The sequence below is a fragment of the Helianthus annuus genome, chromosome 14 (assembly GCF_002127325.2).
Source record: "Helianthus annuus cultivar XRQ/B chromosome 14, HanXRQr2.0-SUNRISE, whole genome shotgun sequence".
In the NCBI taxonomy this organism is placed as follows: domain Eukaryota; kingdom Viridiplantae; phylum Streptophyta; class Magnoliopsida; order Asterales; family Asteraceae; genus Helianthus; species Helianthus annuus.
Genome location: NC_035446.2, coordinates 12011266 through 12029075, shown reverse-complemented (window position 1 = coordinate 12029075; position 17810 = coordinate 12011266).

Here is a 17810-nt window from a genome sequence, read left to right as displayed (position 1 = left end):
TAATTTTTTTAAGAGTAAACTGCCATTTTGGTCCCTGTGGTTTGGGCACTTTTGCAATTTTAGTCCAAATCTCAAACTTTTTACATCTGGGTCCCTGTGGTTTGCATTTTGTTGTCATTTTAGTCCAAAATCCAAAAACCCTATTTTTTTAACTGTTGCAACCTCCTATTTTGTCTTTTAGTTCAGGGGCATTTTGGTTATTTTGATCATTTTGCTTTTCATTTAACATTTTCTTAATTCAAAAATATATATATATATATATATACAATCAACTCTCTCTCTCTCTCTATTAAAACCCAGATCAAATACCCCTATCCCAATACCCAGATCAAAGATCAAATACCCCCTATCCCAATACCCAGATCAAATACCCCCTATCCCAAACCCAGATCAAGATGGAGGTGGTGTCGCCGGAGATGTTGCAGGTCGCCGGAGATGTTGCAGGTTACCGGAGGACTCGTCGGAGAAGATGAAAATAGATGGTATGAAAGTTGCAGGTTAACGAGATCAACGAAGACGGTGATGGTGAACGTTGAAGATGAAGAGTTTGGAGATGAAAGTTGAAGATCAACGAACACCCAGCGTTGTTTGAGGTGGTTCTTGAAGTTGACGGCGGCGTTATGACGGATCTGGTCGTCGGAGAGGTGCTCACCGGATTGAGTTGCAGGTTCATCGGAAACCATTTTGGTCACCGGATGGTGTTGTGATGTAAGAGAGAGAGGGGCGGTGGTTGCAGGGGCTTTGATTCTGAACGGAAAACAAACAGGGGTGCGTGTGGCGACACACTTTGTTCATCTGGGTCTCGTTCTAATAGCAGGTATGGCGATACACTTGCGGTTTTGTTCTGATTTTGCTTGATTAAATTCATTTTATCCCAGCTTTGATTCGTTGAAATCTCAACTACCCAGATCTTTTTTTTTCGGTTTCGGATAATGGGTCAATGAAGGATTGTTCATTTGGGTCTCGTTCTGATAGCAGGTGGTTAAAGTTGTTGACTTTCTGTGGTTTTGATTAATGTGGTTGTGTGTAATTGATTTGAAGCATTTGGGTAAGCTTGTTGTTGAAAAAGATGGAGGCTGCTTGTGTGAGGTAGGGTTTTTTTTGGAGGATGAAGTAGGTTCTGTGCATTTATATGGTCAAACCTTTTATTTAGTTTAATTATTTAAATAAATAATGAGTCATAATAAAACTAAAATTACCAATTTACCCCTAAAGAAAATGACAAATATCAGGATTAAATTTGACAAACAAGACCTGATTTCATTTTTTGACTAAAGTGGCAATAAAACTGAAACCATAGGGACCCAGATGTAAAAAGTTTGAGATTTGGACTAAAGTGGCAAAAGTGGCTAAACCACAGGGACCAAAATGGCAGTTTACTCTTTTTTTAACCAATCTTTAAAAAAAATGGATTCCAAGTTCCCGTTTTTTTCTCCCCTTCTCGACTTTCCCGACGATGAAGATTCATCGTCAAGCGATGGTAGTTTAATTTTCTTCCAAAATCTCATCCATCAAGCGGAGCTACTAGACACGGCATCGTCTAGTAAAAAAAATTGTCCGTCGAGATCGTGTGGGAGGCCACGAAACACTCATGGCCGATTATTTTGTCGAAAATCCAAAATTTAATGCCGATATTTTTCGTTATAGGTTTCATATGTCCAAGTCTTTGTTCCTAAAAATTGTTAGTGACGTGGAAGCGAGCAACGAGTGGTTTCAAGAGGGCTTGGACGGGAGAATGAAGAAAAGTTTCAGGCCGTTGCAAAAGGTTACTTCTGTGATTAAACAACTTGCAACCGGTAACCTACCAAACGAAAACGACGAGTATTTAAATATGGCTGAAAGGACCTCTCGTGAGTGCCTTGAATATTTCTGCGAGACGGTCTGTAAAGTGTATGCCGGTGAATTCTTACATGGACCAACGAGCCACGACGTTGCGCTATTGTATCAGGCTCATGAGGAGAGACATCACCTACGGGGTATGTTGGGTAGTCTGGATTGTACACACTTCGTCTGGAGAATGTGCCCCACAGAATTGCGTGGACAATATATGAGAGGCGATCATCAATACCCGACAGTTATGTTAGAGGCGGTCACGTCTCAAGATTTGTGGGTTTGGCATGCTTTTTGTGGCCCGGCGGGTTCACAAAACGACATCAACGTGCTCCAACAATCTCCGTTATTTCTTACTCAACGAAACAGAACGGCGCCAAATTTTCCATTTCAGGTGAACGACCACTTATACAGACGCGGATATTATCTTAATGATGGGATCTACCCTAACTGGTCTGTGTTTGTGAAGTCTTTTCCATATCCTCACATCCCGAATGAAAAAAAGTTTAAGAGGCAACACGAGGCCGCAAGAAAAGATGTGGAACGGGCGTTTGGTGTGTTAAAGGCGAAGTGGGGAATGCGAAATCGTCCAACGCGTTCCAAAACGATGAAAAAGATAAGGTCCATCGTGTATACGTGCATTATTTTACATAACATGATTATAAAAGACGACGGAAGGGCGATAGCACCGGTACGCATTCAAGATCCTCCAGTCGAACCCGTCTTCGATGATACAGCTTATAGCGAGCTCATTGACGAAGAAACGCATTTGAGACTAAAACACGATCTCGTTGAGCATCTCGGACGTTTAGATCTACCTCACCTTGAAGTGAGTTCCGACGACGAGTAGTTTGTTTTTTTATTTTTCTAGTTTGAATGTAATTTTTATTTTTAATTTAATGAAGTGTCTTTTATTAAATTTTATTTAATTTGTATTAATATTTTTTTTAATTTATAAATATGCATAATTACAACAAATAAAAAAAACAAAATAAAAAAATAAAAAAGCAAGTCCCCTGAGGAGTGCCGCCATCAAATTGAGGGTGTGAGGGGTGTTAAGAGGGGAGTTGACATGGCAAGTGCTGATTGGGTGTGTGTAAGAGAAGGAACTCCCCTAAGGCCATGAGGTGTGGTTGGAGCCCCATGGGGCTTTATCAAGTCCACCTAGTATCCACCTCATCTATGGAGCCCCCCTTTAATTTACATGGTGTGGATGGAGCCCATATTAAACAAAAAAAAAACATTTGATTGGTTTAAAACTAGTGGGCCCCACCTGAATGCTTAAACTTTGGCGTTAAAGGGCTTTACCATGATGGAGCCCCATCAATGGAGCCCCCCTCTTCACTTGGAGGGTGTGGTGATGGAACCCATATGGGCGCTATACATGATGACGTGGCGGCGATATATACAACGAAAGGCGCACACTATAAAACATATCACCATTGACAACGGTCAATGTTTAAAAAAAAATTCACCTCTTCTTTTCTATATACACGACACACACATTTTTTTTACCAAACTCACTGTCCTTTTTTTTCACCTCTTCTTTTCTATACATAGCAACACACAAAAATATGAATTGTGGATATATATTTGACTCATCAAGCCGCTTATATTGGTGTACTTAGTTTTGACCCATATTGCAAGTTTTATAACTTAGACTTAAGTAAAAGTTCGTTGCATATTAGACCATAATTATATATGGGTGTTATCTGAATTACATTGAGTCAAACTTTGTGTTCAAAATCTGAAATTTTGAAACCACAACCAAGCACCTAAATGTTTACTAAGATATACTATTAAACGGGTTGTGTTCCCAAATAAATTATACTAGCGGATATCCTCACGCAATGCAACGGGAATTCAGTTGGTATTGATTTGGTTTATTATGGTACCAACGCTCATTATAGTAGTTGAAAGAGGATACCCCAAAAAATAAAATCTTGATGTGTCCAAAAGAATATATATATATATATATATAGAGAGAGAGAGAGAGAGAGAGGAAGGATGTATAGAAAACCCACTTTAATTTAGAAAACCCGGGAAACTCAAAGCTCCCGATGTTTTTTTTTTCTTGAAAAAATTTACACATGTTATATACATGTTTTTAAGGGTTTTGGGCAAAAAAAATCAAAAAAGTGCCGAGTAGATATTTTAAAAAAAAATAAACAAGTTTTGGTGTAACACATGTTACATTCATCTGACATATTTGTAACATGTGTTACACCAAAACTTGTTTATTTTTTTTAAAAATATCTACTCGGTGCTTTTTTGATTTTTTTTTTTGCCCAAAACCCTTAAAAACATGTATATAACATGTGTAAATTTTTTCAAGAAAAAAAAACATCGGGAACTTTGAGTTTCCCGGGTTTTCTAAATTAAAGTGGGTTTTCTATAGATATTTACATTTTATATATATATATATATATATATATATATATATATATATATATATATATAGGAAAAGTGTAAAATACATTACGGCATATCGTACGATACGTACGCGATCATCCCAACCGTTTGATCTGTTGCGGATCTGGTGCGAATTCAATCTTCGCATGTTATAAAAAGACAAATGAAATCGCATGGCTTGAAAATGCAATGAAATCGCATGTTTGAAATCTCATGCAAATGAAATCGTATGTGAAAAAATGGTTAGCATGAGGTAATGTGAAAAATGGCATGGGGTGTGTAGATGGACAAAATCGCATGTGGAATATTGAATATCGCATGTGAAAAAATGGCTAGCATGGGGTAATGTGAAAAATGGCATGGGGTGTGTAGAATTGCATGTGTAAGATTGAATATCGCATGTGAAAAATGGCTAGCATGGGGTAATGTGAAAAATGGCATAGGGTGTGTAGAATCGCATGTGGAAGATTGAATATCGCATGTGAAAAAATGGTTAGCATGGGGTAATGTGAAAAGTTGCATGGGGTGTGTAGATGGACAAAATCGAATCTGGAAGATTGAATTCGCACAGTTCGTACAGTTCGAATGGAGGTATGAAATCGCATGGGAGATGAAGATCTGACGGCTGGGGTTATAACGTACGTAATGTACGATAAGCCCTATTGTACGTTAACTGGCCTCTATATACACATATATACATATAGGATATGGATTATTACAGAACACTAATTATTGCGAGAACAAAAATAACAACTCTAAATCACTAAATTTTGGGATTTAAGGTTCATATTTCTTAAATTTTATGTTTCTTACATTCATATATGTATTATATATACATAAAAATATCATATATTTTTCTCTACATATAGTCTACATACATGTAGGTAATTTAGCCTACACATAACCTACATGTGTGTAGATTATTTAAAAACTGAAAATTTTTCATATTTTATTTTAAATTCTAGTATGGGAAACAATAAATCTTACATTTATAACATTTTCATTTACTTTTTAGGTTTTTAGGATTGAAAAAAATGAGTGATTCATTTTGTTCTGTGTGTTCTCGCAATATTTAGTGTTATGTAAGGTACATTCTTTCTGAACTTTGCCCAAACAGGAGGAGTGTGAGTGACTTTCTTTTTTATCATGTCTTGAATTCTTGCAGCTTCAACTTCAAGTTCAGGAACAGTCCACTCTTTGTACATGTGTCTCTCTCCTTTGTATCTTTTGTGAAACATAATGCTTTCAATGTAGTCTTTCTTCAAAGTTTCAGCTGCTCTTTCTGAAATTTGTTGACTGACATTCTTTGCAAAACGTTCTAGGGAACTGACTTGTGTGAGCAGATATTGGTAGTATCTTGATACTACTTTGTCAGATTTCCCTTGTGAGTTTCTTTTCGAAATATCCTCTGCTTGCTTGGCCTTTATCTTCAAATATTCTTCAATATTTTTGGGCCAGGGATATCCTTTGATTGAAGGCAAACTCCTTTTGGCAGGGTCATCCTCAGTATAGAAAGATTTTATTTCTTCTCTAACAGCTTCTAGTTCAAGAGGAAATTGAACACCTGCAGGAGGTAAGGGCTTGTGCATTTGAACAGAAGAGAGTGGAACTGGTTTTGGTATTTTGACAAGAGCTAAAGGTTTTGAAGATGTTTGGGATGGTGCAGTGACATCATCTTTAGGAATTCGCCTTCTCCTCTTTATTTGAGGAGGGACTGATGATGTTTTGGATGGAAAGATGGTTGTAGTGGCAGTGGTTTGTGATAGACTAACAGTTGTTGAAACAACTGGTGTTCCAACCACTGTTGTCTTTACAGCAGAAGTTATAACAACTGCTGTCTTCTGCCTTTTGACAGGAGGTGATTTTGATTCTGGTGGTGATGGTGGTAAAGCAGTGGATGTAATGTGTGTTGAGGTGGTGTGTGTTGAAGTGGGAGCAGATGTTGAAACTACTGAAGTACCAGCAACAGCTGATACAACAGGAGTTACAACAGCCGTTGTAGGTGGTGGTTTTTGAGCCGACTTTGAACGTCTGACCGGAATGGATTTGGGTAGCCTTACTTTTCTAGTAGGCTTCTTCTTTTCATCAATAAGATTTTCATTATCTCTTGACCCTGAAGTACCCTGATCCGGATAATCCATCCTGGCTTTCTTTTTGGCCTCTCTATCTCTTTTCACACATACAAGTGCTTCTGCAAGTGCATTTGTGGTCACATCAATTTTCTTACTCCCATCTGGCAAAGGAATCTTTTTGGTCATATTTGAATTTTCTGGTGCAAGGTAGAGACCATCTGTTATTCCTTTCCTTCTCCACTCCTGAATTTTCTCCCCCTTTTTGGCATTATCTTCGGGGAGTTGATCAATGAAGAATACTGGTGGAGGAGCAGTGCCAGTGTTGTGAAGGATCTGAGTTTTGAGAGCCTTTAGATCAGCCTGAGTGTCTTTAAACCTAGACTCCATAGCATTTCTCAGCTCTTGAACATGTTTCTCATGTTGCTGATCTGCTATTTGTGCTTGATGATGGAGAAAAGGTTGAAATAGATTCCAGAGCTCATTTGTAGCAGGTGCCTATTGTAGAGCATGTGCTTGAGGTGGAACAGCAGTGGATTGTACCTTTTGTACCTGTAACAACTGTTGGAGCATATCTTTGAGCTCAGCAACAGAGTTATCAAGTTTTTCAACACGAGCCGTCAATTTCTGGTACTTTAAATCATCACCCAATTTAATGGGATCATCTGATTTCCCACTAACAATGGTTGTATCAGTGGTTGAAGTAGGGAGTTTACTCCAAACATTAACCACTGATGCCCCTTTTTCTTGGTACTGGGGTCTTCTTCCTTCAACACTTGACAACCTTTTGATGTTGCCAGTAGGATAAATAAATCCACTGGTGGTTGGCAGATGTGCTATAAAAGTAATTGCCTCCAAGGAAGTCTTATTGATGTAACCACTGTCCAACTGTAAACCAGTGGGTTCAACAGTTGTAGTGGCTGCTTCACTTGGATTACCACAAAGAGTTACTTGTAACTCAATGGGTGTAACCTCCTCAGGTTGTGTTGGTGGGTTAGCAAAGAATGATACAACAGGCTCAGTCATTTGTTGAAGTATATTCTCGTTGACAGGTGATTGAGAAGGAGTGAGTAATGCCTGGTTCAAATCAATTGCATCCAATAGCAGTTGTGTTTTTGGTGGAATTGAGGATGTGATGGTGGGTGTAGAAAGTGGATTTGCTCCGGGCATTGAGCTGTGGATGATGGAAACGAGTGTATCCAGAGCATCATAATGTGGTGGCCCTTTGTGTACAACCTGTTCTTTTTGTGAAGAAGGAGGAGTTATGGTTATGGGTTGAGATATTTGTACCAACTGCTGTGAGGAAGAAGCAGCAGTGGTTTCTTGTGACATTTATGTTGTCACAGGCATTAACTCTGGTATCTCATCCTCCAGAGTTGCCGTTTTGATTGGTTTGGGGGGTTTTTGATTTTTCTTTTTGTAAAGCTTTTTGGGTTTTGTAGGTGTGGGTTTCAAAATAGTTGGTCTGCTGCTTTGATCACCTAGAGCAGTAGGCTCAACAGCAGATACCTGAGGAGCAGTGGTAGCTGCTAAATTCTGCTCAGGTACCCCTGCTTGTGTTTTGCAAGGTGCTAACATCCGTGAAAAAGTTTCAGATGTTAGGCTGTTTATTACAGTTATTTCACCTTGGTTTATTAAAGCTAAATCATCCTTACTGAATTTCTTTTCAAAATAGTAACTTAAAAACCTTGGAAACAGTAAGAATGATTTGGTTTCAACATTATTAACCAAATCTTTAAAGATTTCCCGAGAATAATTGTAATTTTCTTCTTGAAGAATTGCATATCCCAGATTTTGAATCTTTATAGAGATCTCATTAAAAGAAGTGGTTTTGTTTGAAACACATAGTAGGAGGGTATGAAATAGGAATCTAGGTGCAGGAGGAAAATAACCTTTTTCTAAGGTCAGTTTCTTCATCATGGTGGCTTCATACCCTCTTTCAATGAAGTCAATGTGCAACTCGTTTTTAGTGAAGGAAGTTTTACCTGCCTGGTCATCGAGTTGAAAGACTTCGGAGATGGATTGTGGCGTGATTTGGACAGTTTTACCCTTTATAGAAGAGTGAATGGTGGTTGCAATGTCTCCTTGTTTTTCAAGGGTTGCATTTTTCCAAAACTCCCTTTGGGTCGCCAAATAGATTGGTGCCTCGGCGGTGAGCAAAGTTTTGTACTTTGACTTTGCCATGATGGTAATAATGGAATCGAAAACATCTGTGGTTCCTGGTTTTGTGAGAAGACCCAGGAGATTGTGAGATTTTTTGAATGGAATTTCAGTGGAGGTTGCCTTTTGAGAGGCTGTTTTCGATGATTTTGATGTGGGTTTTGCAGATGACTTCGATTTTGTCATTTTTGAAACGAACGATCGAAGGAATTTTGTGAGAGATGAGAAGAAAAACTGCTTTGAGAAGAGAATTTTTAAGAATTCAATTCGACAGTAAAACCCTGTTTTGGTGGTGAGTGGGGAATTTTATAGGAAAGAGAATGAATGTTGACGTGGCAGCCGTTACAAAAGGTCTGACTGCTATGTACTGCCCACGTGACAACCACTGGTGAAAATGGAGGACAGTACTTTTGGTGAAAGCAACTAATGAAAGCAGTGGAAAAGGGGGCAGTGGATGATTTTCACTATCAGTGGATAGTATATCAGTGGATAAGACACTGCTTTTGAACAACAGAGGTTATCAAGAAATGAGAGAACAAAGGTTACCTTTCAGCAGTGGGCAGACTTTTGAAGTAGAGTAGACTTTTGAACAATCAGTGGTTATGGCAGACTTTTAAGGATTTCAATGAAATTTTCATTTTTAGCTATTTTTAAGGATGGATTTTTGATTTTCTGAAAACATTTTGTTGCTTTTATTCATAGAAAAACAAGATGTTGCTTGTTATTCCATGTTTAGCATCCCAATCCTAGAGACCAAGCTTTCAAAAGTGGCTGTATCAAGTGCTTTTGTGAGCACATCTGCCAGCTGGTCTTTAGTTGGGACATGATGCAGAGAAATCAAACCTTTTTTCATAGCAATCCCTCACAAAGTGATGTCTGATGTCGATGTGCTTTGTGGTAGAGTGGGAAACTGGATTTTTTATGATATTTTCTACTGCCTGGCTGTCCAACATGAGTGGTGTCTTTAAGGCAGTGATACCAAAATCCAGCAACTGATTTTGAAGCCACAGGAGTTGGGCTGTACAGCTTGCAGCAGCAATGTATTCAGCCTCAGCAGTGGATGTTGAAACTGCTGCTTGCTTTTTGCTTTGCCAAGAGACTAAGCAATCACCTAGAAACTGGCACCCTCCTGTGTTGATGCATAGGATGTCTGTTGACTACGTCTACGTGAAGTCTTAGGTCAAGTTAGGTCAACAGAGGGTCTAGATAGTCAAAATCATGTTTTATTGTAATAGGTTCGCTTTTATGAACATGATAGAGGTAGGTCCGCTCATAGGGTTCTTTGATAGGTTCGCTTATGGTGGAATGTTGTAGGTCCGCTTATAGGACAATCATATAAGCGAACCACCCTAGTCTATAAATAGGAGATCATTTGGAGCGGATCTAGTGGTCGTGTATGTGCTTTTGGAACGAAACTCTGTCAAAATTTACTCAGGAAGCTAATAAAAGCAGTGGAATTAATTGGACAAGCTGTTGTAACCTTGTATACTCTGTTTCCGCCTTTGTATATGAGGATGAGCTACCTTGACTGACTTTTCGGGTCAAAACAACGGTCCAACAAGTGGTAGCAGAGCTCAGGACGAGGAGTTCATACTACTACAACTTATATCTGCAGAAATCTCTCTTTTCTACTCACTTTCTCTCATACTTTTTCGATTTTCAGTGGTTCCTACGGATGAAATTGTTTGAAAATGGAGTATAACGTGTAAAACATACTAATAACAAACCCTAGAAAGTTTCAGACTAAAATTCGGACTAAAACATGATGAAAATTGGTTAAAACTAAGATTCGCTTTTTCGAACAAGGTTCGCTTTTCCGGACAGAATTGCTAGGTTCGCTTGAAATTCACAAGAGATTCGCTCGAAATAATCTCTTTGGTTCGCTTTTCAGACATTTTCACTGTCAGATTCGCTCGAACGGACTCATACAGGTCCGCTCGAACATACCTGTCTGGTCCGCTCATCTGTCAAAGTGACAGATTCGCTTTTACGGTCCGCTTATTTGGACAGTTATTGGTTCGCTCGAACGGACATACTGTGGTTCGCTTTTAGAGTATTACCTGGTCCGCTCGAACTAACATTGTTCTGGTTCGCTCGAACGGTTCGCTTATCTGGTTCGCTTATTTGAACCATATAGATTCGCTTATCTGTCACCTATACAGATAGATTCGCTTTTGTGTCCTGTTGTTCAAAACTTCGAAAATTTTTCTAAGTGTCGGTTGATTTTGCAGGTACAGTCAAAATGGATGATATTTTCATGAATCCGTTCAGCGAAATGTACGCATTCACGGGAAGTTCCGGAAACAATGATACGTCTTCGAGCAATACGAATGAGGATCCACCGAAAGAAAGAAAGAAGGAAGCTTGGGAGTCTGAAAGCGCATTTGGAACATTTAACAAACCTCCTAAGCTGATGGCTATAGAAGATTACAGCAGGTGGGCAACAAAGTTCGAAGACTGGTTGATGGCATTCGCTTTTCCCAGCTGGAAGAGTATGAAGAATGGTTATGCTGAGGGAAAGAAGAATGGTGAAGCATTGAGATTGGTTGATGAGATTGATAGTTTTGTGGTAGAGCAAAAGTGTGTGGCATTATTGTTTCAGTCGGTGCGGGAAGACATCATTTCGTCGATAGATTACTCTAATGCTAAAGATTTGTGGGAGAAACTCGAAAAGAAGTGTCTTGGAAGCAAAGAGATTGTAAAGAACAAACGAAAGCTTCTTAGAAAAGAATTTGATCTTTTTGGTTGTCTAAAGAATGAATCGGTGTGTAAAATGATAGAGAGGTTCGGTCATCTGAAACTAGAGTTAGCAAGACATGAAATCAAGTTTTCTGATGAAGAACTAGTTGACAAACTGTTCGATTCATTACCAAATGAGGTTGATTGGAGATATTATGCGCTTATGTTGAAGAACACTATTGCTCCTGAAAAATTAACTCCAGATTTGGTGATTGAAAGACTTGAAAGTCACGAGCTGGAACTGAAGAAAACTTACAAAGTCAATCACTCTTCTTCTCAGCAGAATTTGGATCTCTATTATCCAAAAAACATGATGCAAAAAGCAACTTCTCCAAAGACTGCATTTTCAGCTGAGAATGTTTCTTCAGCAAGTAAAGAAAGTCAAAGCAGTCCAAGTAGCGGAAGCCACAGTGGTTATCATAGTGGATCTACGTCTTCTGCAAATCGTTCTGATGCGAAGTTTTCATGCAATATCGCGATAGATTTGAAGAACGCACAGAATTTTGATGAGGAGTCGGCTAAGCAACAAATGGTCTTTTTGGCGTCTGTGTTGGAATCCTACGAAGGTTTGGTGGCTGGTAAGATCGGGAACACAAATTTGACAAAAGAAGATTACGATCAGATAGATCCCGAAGAAATGGAGCTTATCGACATTTGTTGGGCAATGGCGAGTGCTGTTCGACGTGCTCAGCGTTTCATGGAAATTACCGGGAGGAAGACGATTGGTGGTCCGTCTACAAAGTTGGGGTTCGATAAATCAAAGGTGACATGCTTTAAGTGTAAGCAGAAGGGTCACTTCAAGCGGGAATGCAGAAACGCATACGCTGATGAGTCAGAGAATCCGTTTAGAGACGATTACTACAAAAAGGCAATCTACCATCAGAATAAGTCCGAGCCGCCTCGATTGAAGCAGTCTGAAGATAACAGAGACAAATCAAGGGCTCTAGCTGTGATTTATGATGATGAGGGGTATGATTGGAGTAAGGAAGGTCTACCGGAAGAAGATGCAGTGGGTTACGCATTCATGGCAAGTAACAATGAACCGATTCCGTGGAAAGATGATCGTACTGAAGAGCAGAAGTATAAATACCGGAAGATGATTGTTGAAAATAAGATTATCAGACTTTCTGGTATATTTCTGGAGGCAAAAAGAGCAAATAGATGGGATCCAGATAGAGAGTGCTACCTTGATAAGTATGGCAACATCGCGATTGATGATAAAACGCTAGATATCGAAGCCATCATCAAGGAGTACAAAGAAGAAGATGAATACTGGCAGCACAAGTGGTGAGGAACACCAACTGAGAAGATGATTGAAGAACAGAAAGAGAAAGAGAGAAAGCAGAAAGAGGAGAAAGAGAAGAAAGAAAAAGAAGAAATTGAGAAAGTAAAGCAGGTTGATACAGGCTTGATCGATACTACGCAAGAGTTGACGGCTGAGAACCTGGGAAAGACGGCTGACAAGGTGCTGGCTGCGAAAGCACTTGAGGTAGACCCTAATTCTATTACTGAGTCAAAGGGACTGGTCAGTCAAATTGCGTCAACAAATGCGTCAGGTAACAAGATTGATGGGAATGCTGACTGCAAAAATTGCACCAAACAATGCAATTTTTGTAGCACTATCACGTACCTTTACAATGAGAAAATCAAGAATCTGACAACGAAAATTAAAAGTGTTGAGGATCAGATTCTAGGTCGTGACAGAACTGTAAAAGCTTCAACTGAACGAATCAAAGAATTAACAGCTCAAATTGAAAATGATAAAATTGAACGTGAAAAAATAAAATGTGAAAATGAAAAGTTAATTCTTGAAAACCGTCAAATTTCTGAAAAGTTTGAAAAATTGAAAAGCATTGTCAAAGATAGTGATGATCGAAATGGCAAAACGTTTAAAGAAAACGAACATCTGAGAGCTGTGGTGAGAATAAAAGAAGAATCAATTAATAATCAACTGGATGAAATTGCTAAATTGAAACTTAAAGTTCAAGAAGCTGAAATTGAAAATTAAAGAATTCAGTTGAAGTTAAACAGCTATAGCTCAACAAGCTTTGTTTTGCAGCATATTGTTCCCAAACCTATAGGGTAAAACAAAGCTGGCGAGGATGTGTTTTCTGATGGAACGGGTGTAGGGTTTCACAAAGTTCCACCGCCAATTTTACACAACTACACGAAAAAGCAGTCTAGTTTGGTGGAAATTGAGGAAGAAAGTGATGTTAAACTTCCTGAGAACATTGATGTCACGTTCACGTCTTCCAATGACGAGGGTGTCCAAAATGATGTGGTGAAAAGTGTAGTAGACAAAGTGCTTAAACCGGATTGTGACACTTCTGAGGAGGATGGGTGTTTCTTGGATAAATACATTCCGAAACAAATGTCCAAGAACAACTTTGATGAAGAATCAAACCTTGTCATGTACAAGATGATGGGTTCGGATAAGTTGTTTTCGGATTCTGAGTTTCCAATAGAGAATGTTAATTTGAACAAATTGACAAATGTTTTTAAACTGGTCGAAGTGGAGTTGTCAGCTGTGAACAATCTGAGTCGAAAAAAGACAGAGTTTACAACAAGAAAACTGGTTATCCACCACGTCTTTACAATAAAAACAGAAACAATTGGTCGGGTGGTTATCAGGGGGGTAAACCATATCAGAAAAGAAATGTTCCAAACAAGAGGTTTGTCGAGAAGAAAAAGTTTGTGAATAGTTCGAGTTCATTGGCTGATGAAGAGAAAGAAATTTTTTCAAAATCGAACAAAGAATTTTTTGAGAAGAGAGCTTCACAGGCTCAGTCTGAAGGCACGAGTCGAGTAGCTGATACTCGTACTTGTTTTAGGTGTGATAAGGTTGGTCACATTGCACGAAAGTGTACATTTGTGAAGCCTAAGACTGAAGCTGTGAAAGTTCAACAGAAGAAGGTTGATGTCAAGGGTAAAGCACCGATGATTGTTGAGAAAAGGGTTGTTGAAAAGAAGAATGTTAAAATTGATTACATCAAAGTGAAAAATGAACCCGTAAAGAAGTTGGTAACTCAAAATGATAAATTTTACAAAAGGGTTGCAGTAACTCAACAGGTGTGGAAACCAAAAATTGAATCAAAAGTTGAGAAGAAAGTTTCAACTTCTGAGGTGAAAAAGGCTGAAGAATCAATTACGGTTGATTATGATGCAAATTTTCCACCTCTAAAGGCTGAAAATTTCAAAATTCAAATTGCGAGAGTCAAGGTTACACCTAAGGCTGATGAAGCCTGGGTGGACACCATGTTTGACTAAACAATTTGAATTGCCGGAGCTTCCTGGTTAGCAAAGCATGAATCAGCATCTTTCTTGAAGTTGTTTAAATGATGATTTGTTGTGTGCAGGATCTTCCAAAACTTGTATCCAGGTGGATCATGGATAGTGGAGCGTCAAGACATATGACAGGGAAGACCGCATTACTGTATGATGTAAATAACATTAACGGTGGTTACGTGGGTTTTGCGGGTAATCTAGGAGGAAAGATCATAGGTGAAGGAACGTTATCAAATGGCATTGTAACGTTTGAGAGAGTTAATTACATCGCTGAGCTGGAGAATAGCCTGCTGAGTATCTCCCAGATCTGTGACAGGATGTATACTACTCATTTCACCGACAAAGAATGTTTGATCTTGAAACCGGGATTTGTGATACCTGAGGAATGGATCATCATGAGGGCACCAAGAGTCAATGATCTGTACGTGTTGGACATGAGCGTCGCTACTACAACCACGGGTCAGGCTCATTGTTTTGTGTCCAGAGCAACGGAGAAAGAACCAAGGTTATGGCATCGAAAGATGGGGCATATTCACCTAAGGAAGATGAATCACTTGGTGCATAACGATTTGGTGACAGGGGTGCATGTCAAAGGTTTTCATCTGGAAGGGGAGTGCATAAGTTGTGTCAAAGGCAAACAGAAGAAAAAGTCACACCCCACAACGCAAGTTAATTCAGTTTCAAGACCATTGGAACGACTTCACATGGATTTGTTTGGTCCAGTGAATGTCAAGAGTATAACAGGAGATTCCTACTGTTTGGTCGTGACTGATGATTATTCCAGATTTTCGTGGGTCATGTTTTTGAAATCCAAAGACGAAACGTTTGACAGCCTGATGGCATTGTTTAAAAGAATTGAGAATCTGTACCAGAGGCCTATCTGTAGAATTCGAAGTGATAATGGTACCGAGTTCAAAAACAGTAAGATGGAAGAATTTTGTGACGAAAGAGGTATATTGCATGAGTTTAGTGCTCCGTACACTCCGCAGCAGAATGGAGTTGCAGAACGCAAAAACCGGACGCTAATCGAAACAGTCAGAACGATGCTTGCAGACTCAAAGTTACCAATTAATTTCTGGGCTGAAGCTGTTTCTGCTGCATGCTATACTCTCAACAGAGTTCTTACTGTGAAGAAGTTCAACAAGACGTGTTTTGAGCTAATCAATAACCGCAAGCCGAATTTGAAGTATGTAGAACCGCTTGGATCTCCCTTTACGGTGATAGAGCCTAATGGAAAGTTTGGTCTGAAGAGCATTGAGGGAATCTTTGTTGGTTATTCAAGTCCTACACGGCGTGTCTTCGTTCCAAATGAGAAGCGGATTATTGATGCAGCTAATGTTGAATGTCAGAGTTACACTATGCCGCCACAGAATCCTGGTGATTCATGGTGATATCATTATGACAAACTTTGGGATTCGTTTGACATGAGAGAAGAATCAGAGGAAGAAGAAGATTTCTTTGATGAGCTGGATATTTTGCGAGAGTATGAGTCGCAGCTCAGGTTCCCAGCAGAGTATTCTAGAAGACCTCGGGAGACTTCAAATGATGATGAAGCAGGTCCTAGTAATGCTGGTGAACATGAAGATGAAGTTGCTCCTGGTAATCAGTCGGAGGTGAATGATGATCAAGAAGCTGATAACATGCCAGTATTTGACCATGGTGATTCAGACCTTGAGGGGGAGCAGATCCAGTTGTCAAGTCAAACAAACCAAGTTGGTGAACAAGATGCAGAGCAGAATGTTACTAATCTGGAGGGAAATGTAGAAGTTCCAAGCGAAATGATGCCGCGAACTCTTTCTTATCATCCAGAAGAGTTGATCATAGGAGAATTGCAATCGGGCGTTCGCACGAGACGTCAAATTGACCAGGGCTTAACATGTTTTTATTCTACAGTAGCACCTTTACAAACTGAATTTTCATTAAGTTGTTTTATCTCGCAGTTCGAACCGAGAACTTACAAAGAGGCGCTTACTGAAGACTCTTGGGTCATAGCAATGCAAGAAGAGTTAAGTCAGTTTGAAAAGTTGGGGGTGTGGAAGTTAGTGGATTTGCCGGATGGTCAAAGGAAAATCAATACAAAATGGGTTTTCAAATGTAAGAGGGACGACAGAGGAGTGGTTGTAAGGAATAAAGCTCGACTCGTTGTTCAGGGTTTTAGTCAACAGGAGGGAATTGATTTTACCGAAGTCTATGCTCCTGTCGCTCGACTAGAGGCTATCAGAATTTTCCTAGCATTTGCGTCTTGGAAGAATTTCAAAGTATATCAGTTGGATGTAAAATCAGCGTTTCTTTATGGGAAGGTCAAAGAGGAGGTTTATGTTGGTCAGCCGTCGGGCTTTACTGACCCAATCCACAAGAACAAAGTTTATTTGCTGGACAAAGCGTTGTATGGTCTACATCAGGCGCCGAGAGCCTGGTACGAGACTTTGTCTCAACACCTACTCGCTAACCAGTTTATACGTGGAAAAGTGGATGCCACTCTCTTCACAAAAGTCGTTGATGGTCATCTTCTGATAGTACAAATTTATGTGGATGATATAATTTTTGGGTCAACAAATGAGAAATTGTGCAAAGATTTTGAACAGGTGATGAAGCAGAAATTTGAAATGTCATCAATGGGGGAGATGAAATTCTTTCTGGGTCTACAAGTTGAACAACTTCCTGAGGGAATTTTCATTCATCAAACGAAGTACGTGCATGATATTCTAGAGAAATTTGGAATGTCAAGTTCTACTCCAGCTGCTACCCCACTTGCGACTAATCATGGGATTCACCCAGATCTCACCGGAGACAGGGCTGATGAAACGTTTTACCGTTCCATGATAGGTTCTTTGATGTATCTGACTGCTTCACGTCCTGACATCATGTACCCAACGTGCCTCGCAGCAAGATTTCAGTCTAACCCGAGAGCATCGCACATGATTATTGTCAAAAGGATATTACGTTACCTGAAAGGTACTCCGTCATTGGGGTTATGGTATCCTAGGAAAGGCGATTTTACGCTCGAAGGATATTCCGATTCGGATTTCGGATGCTGCAAAGTCAACGCGAAATCAACAACTGCAGGATGCTAGTTCTTTGGTCCTAGATTGGTTACCTGGCAGTGTAAGAAACAAACATCTGTGGCGCTATCTACATGTGAAGCGGAGTACGTTTCTGCCAGCAGTTGCTGCTCTCAGATCCTGTGGATACAGCAACAGATGCGCGACTACGATTTGCAGTTTCTTAACACACCTCTGTTTGTTGATAATGAGGCCGCAATTAATATAACTAAAAATCCAGTACATCACGCTAAAACTAAACATATAGAAATTC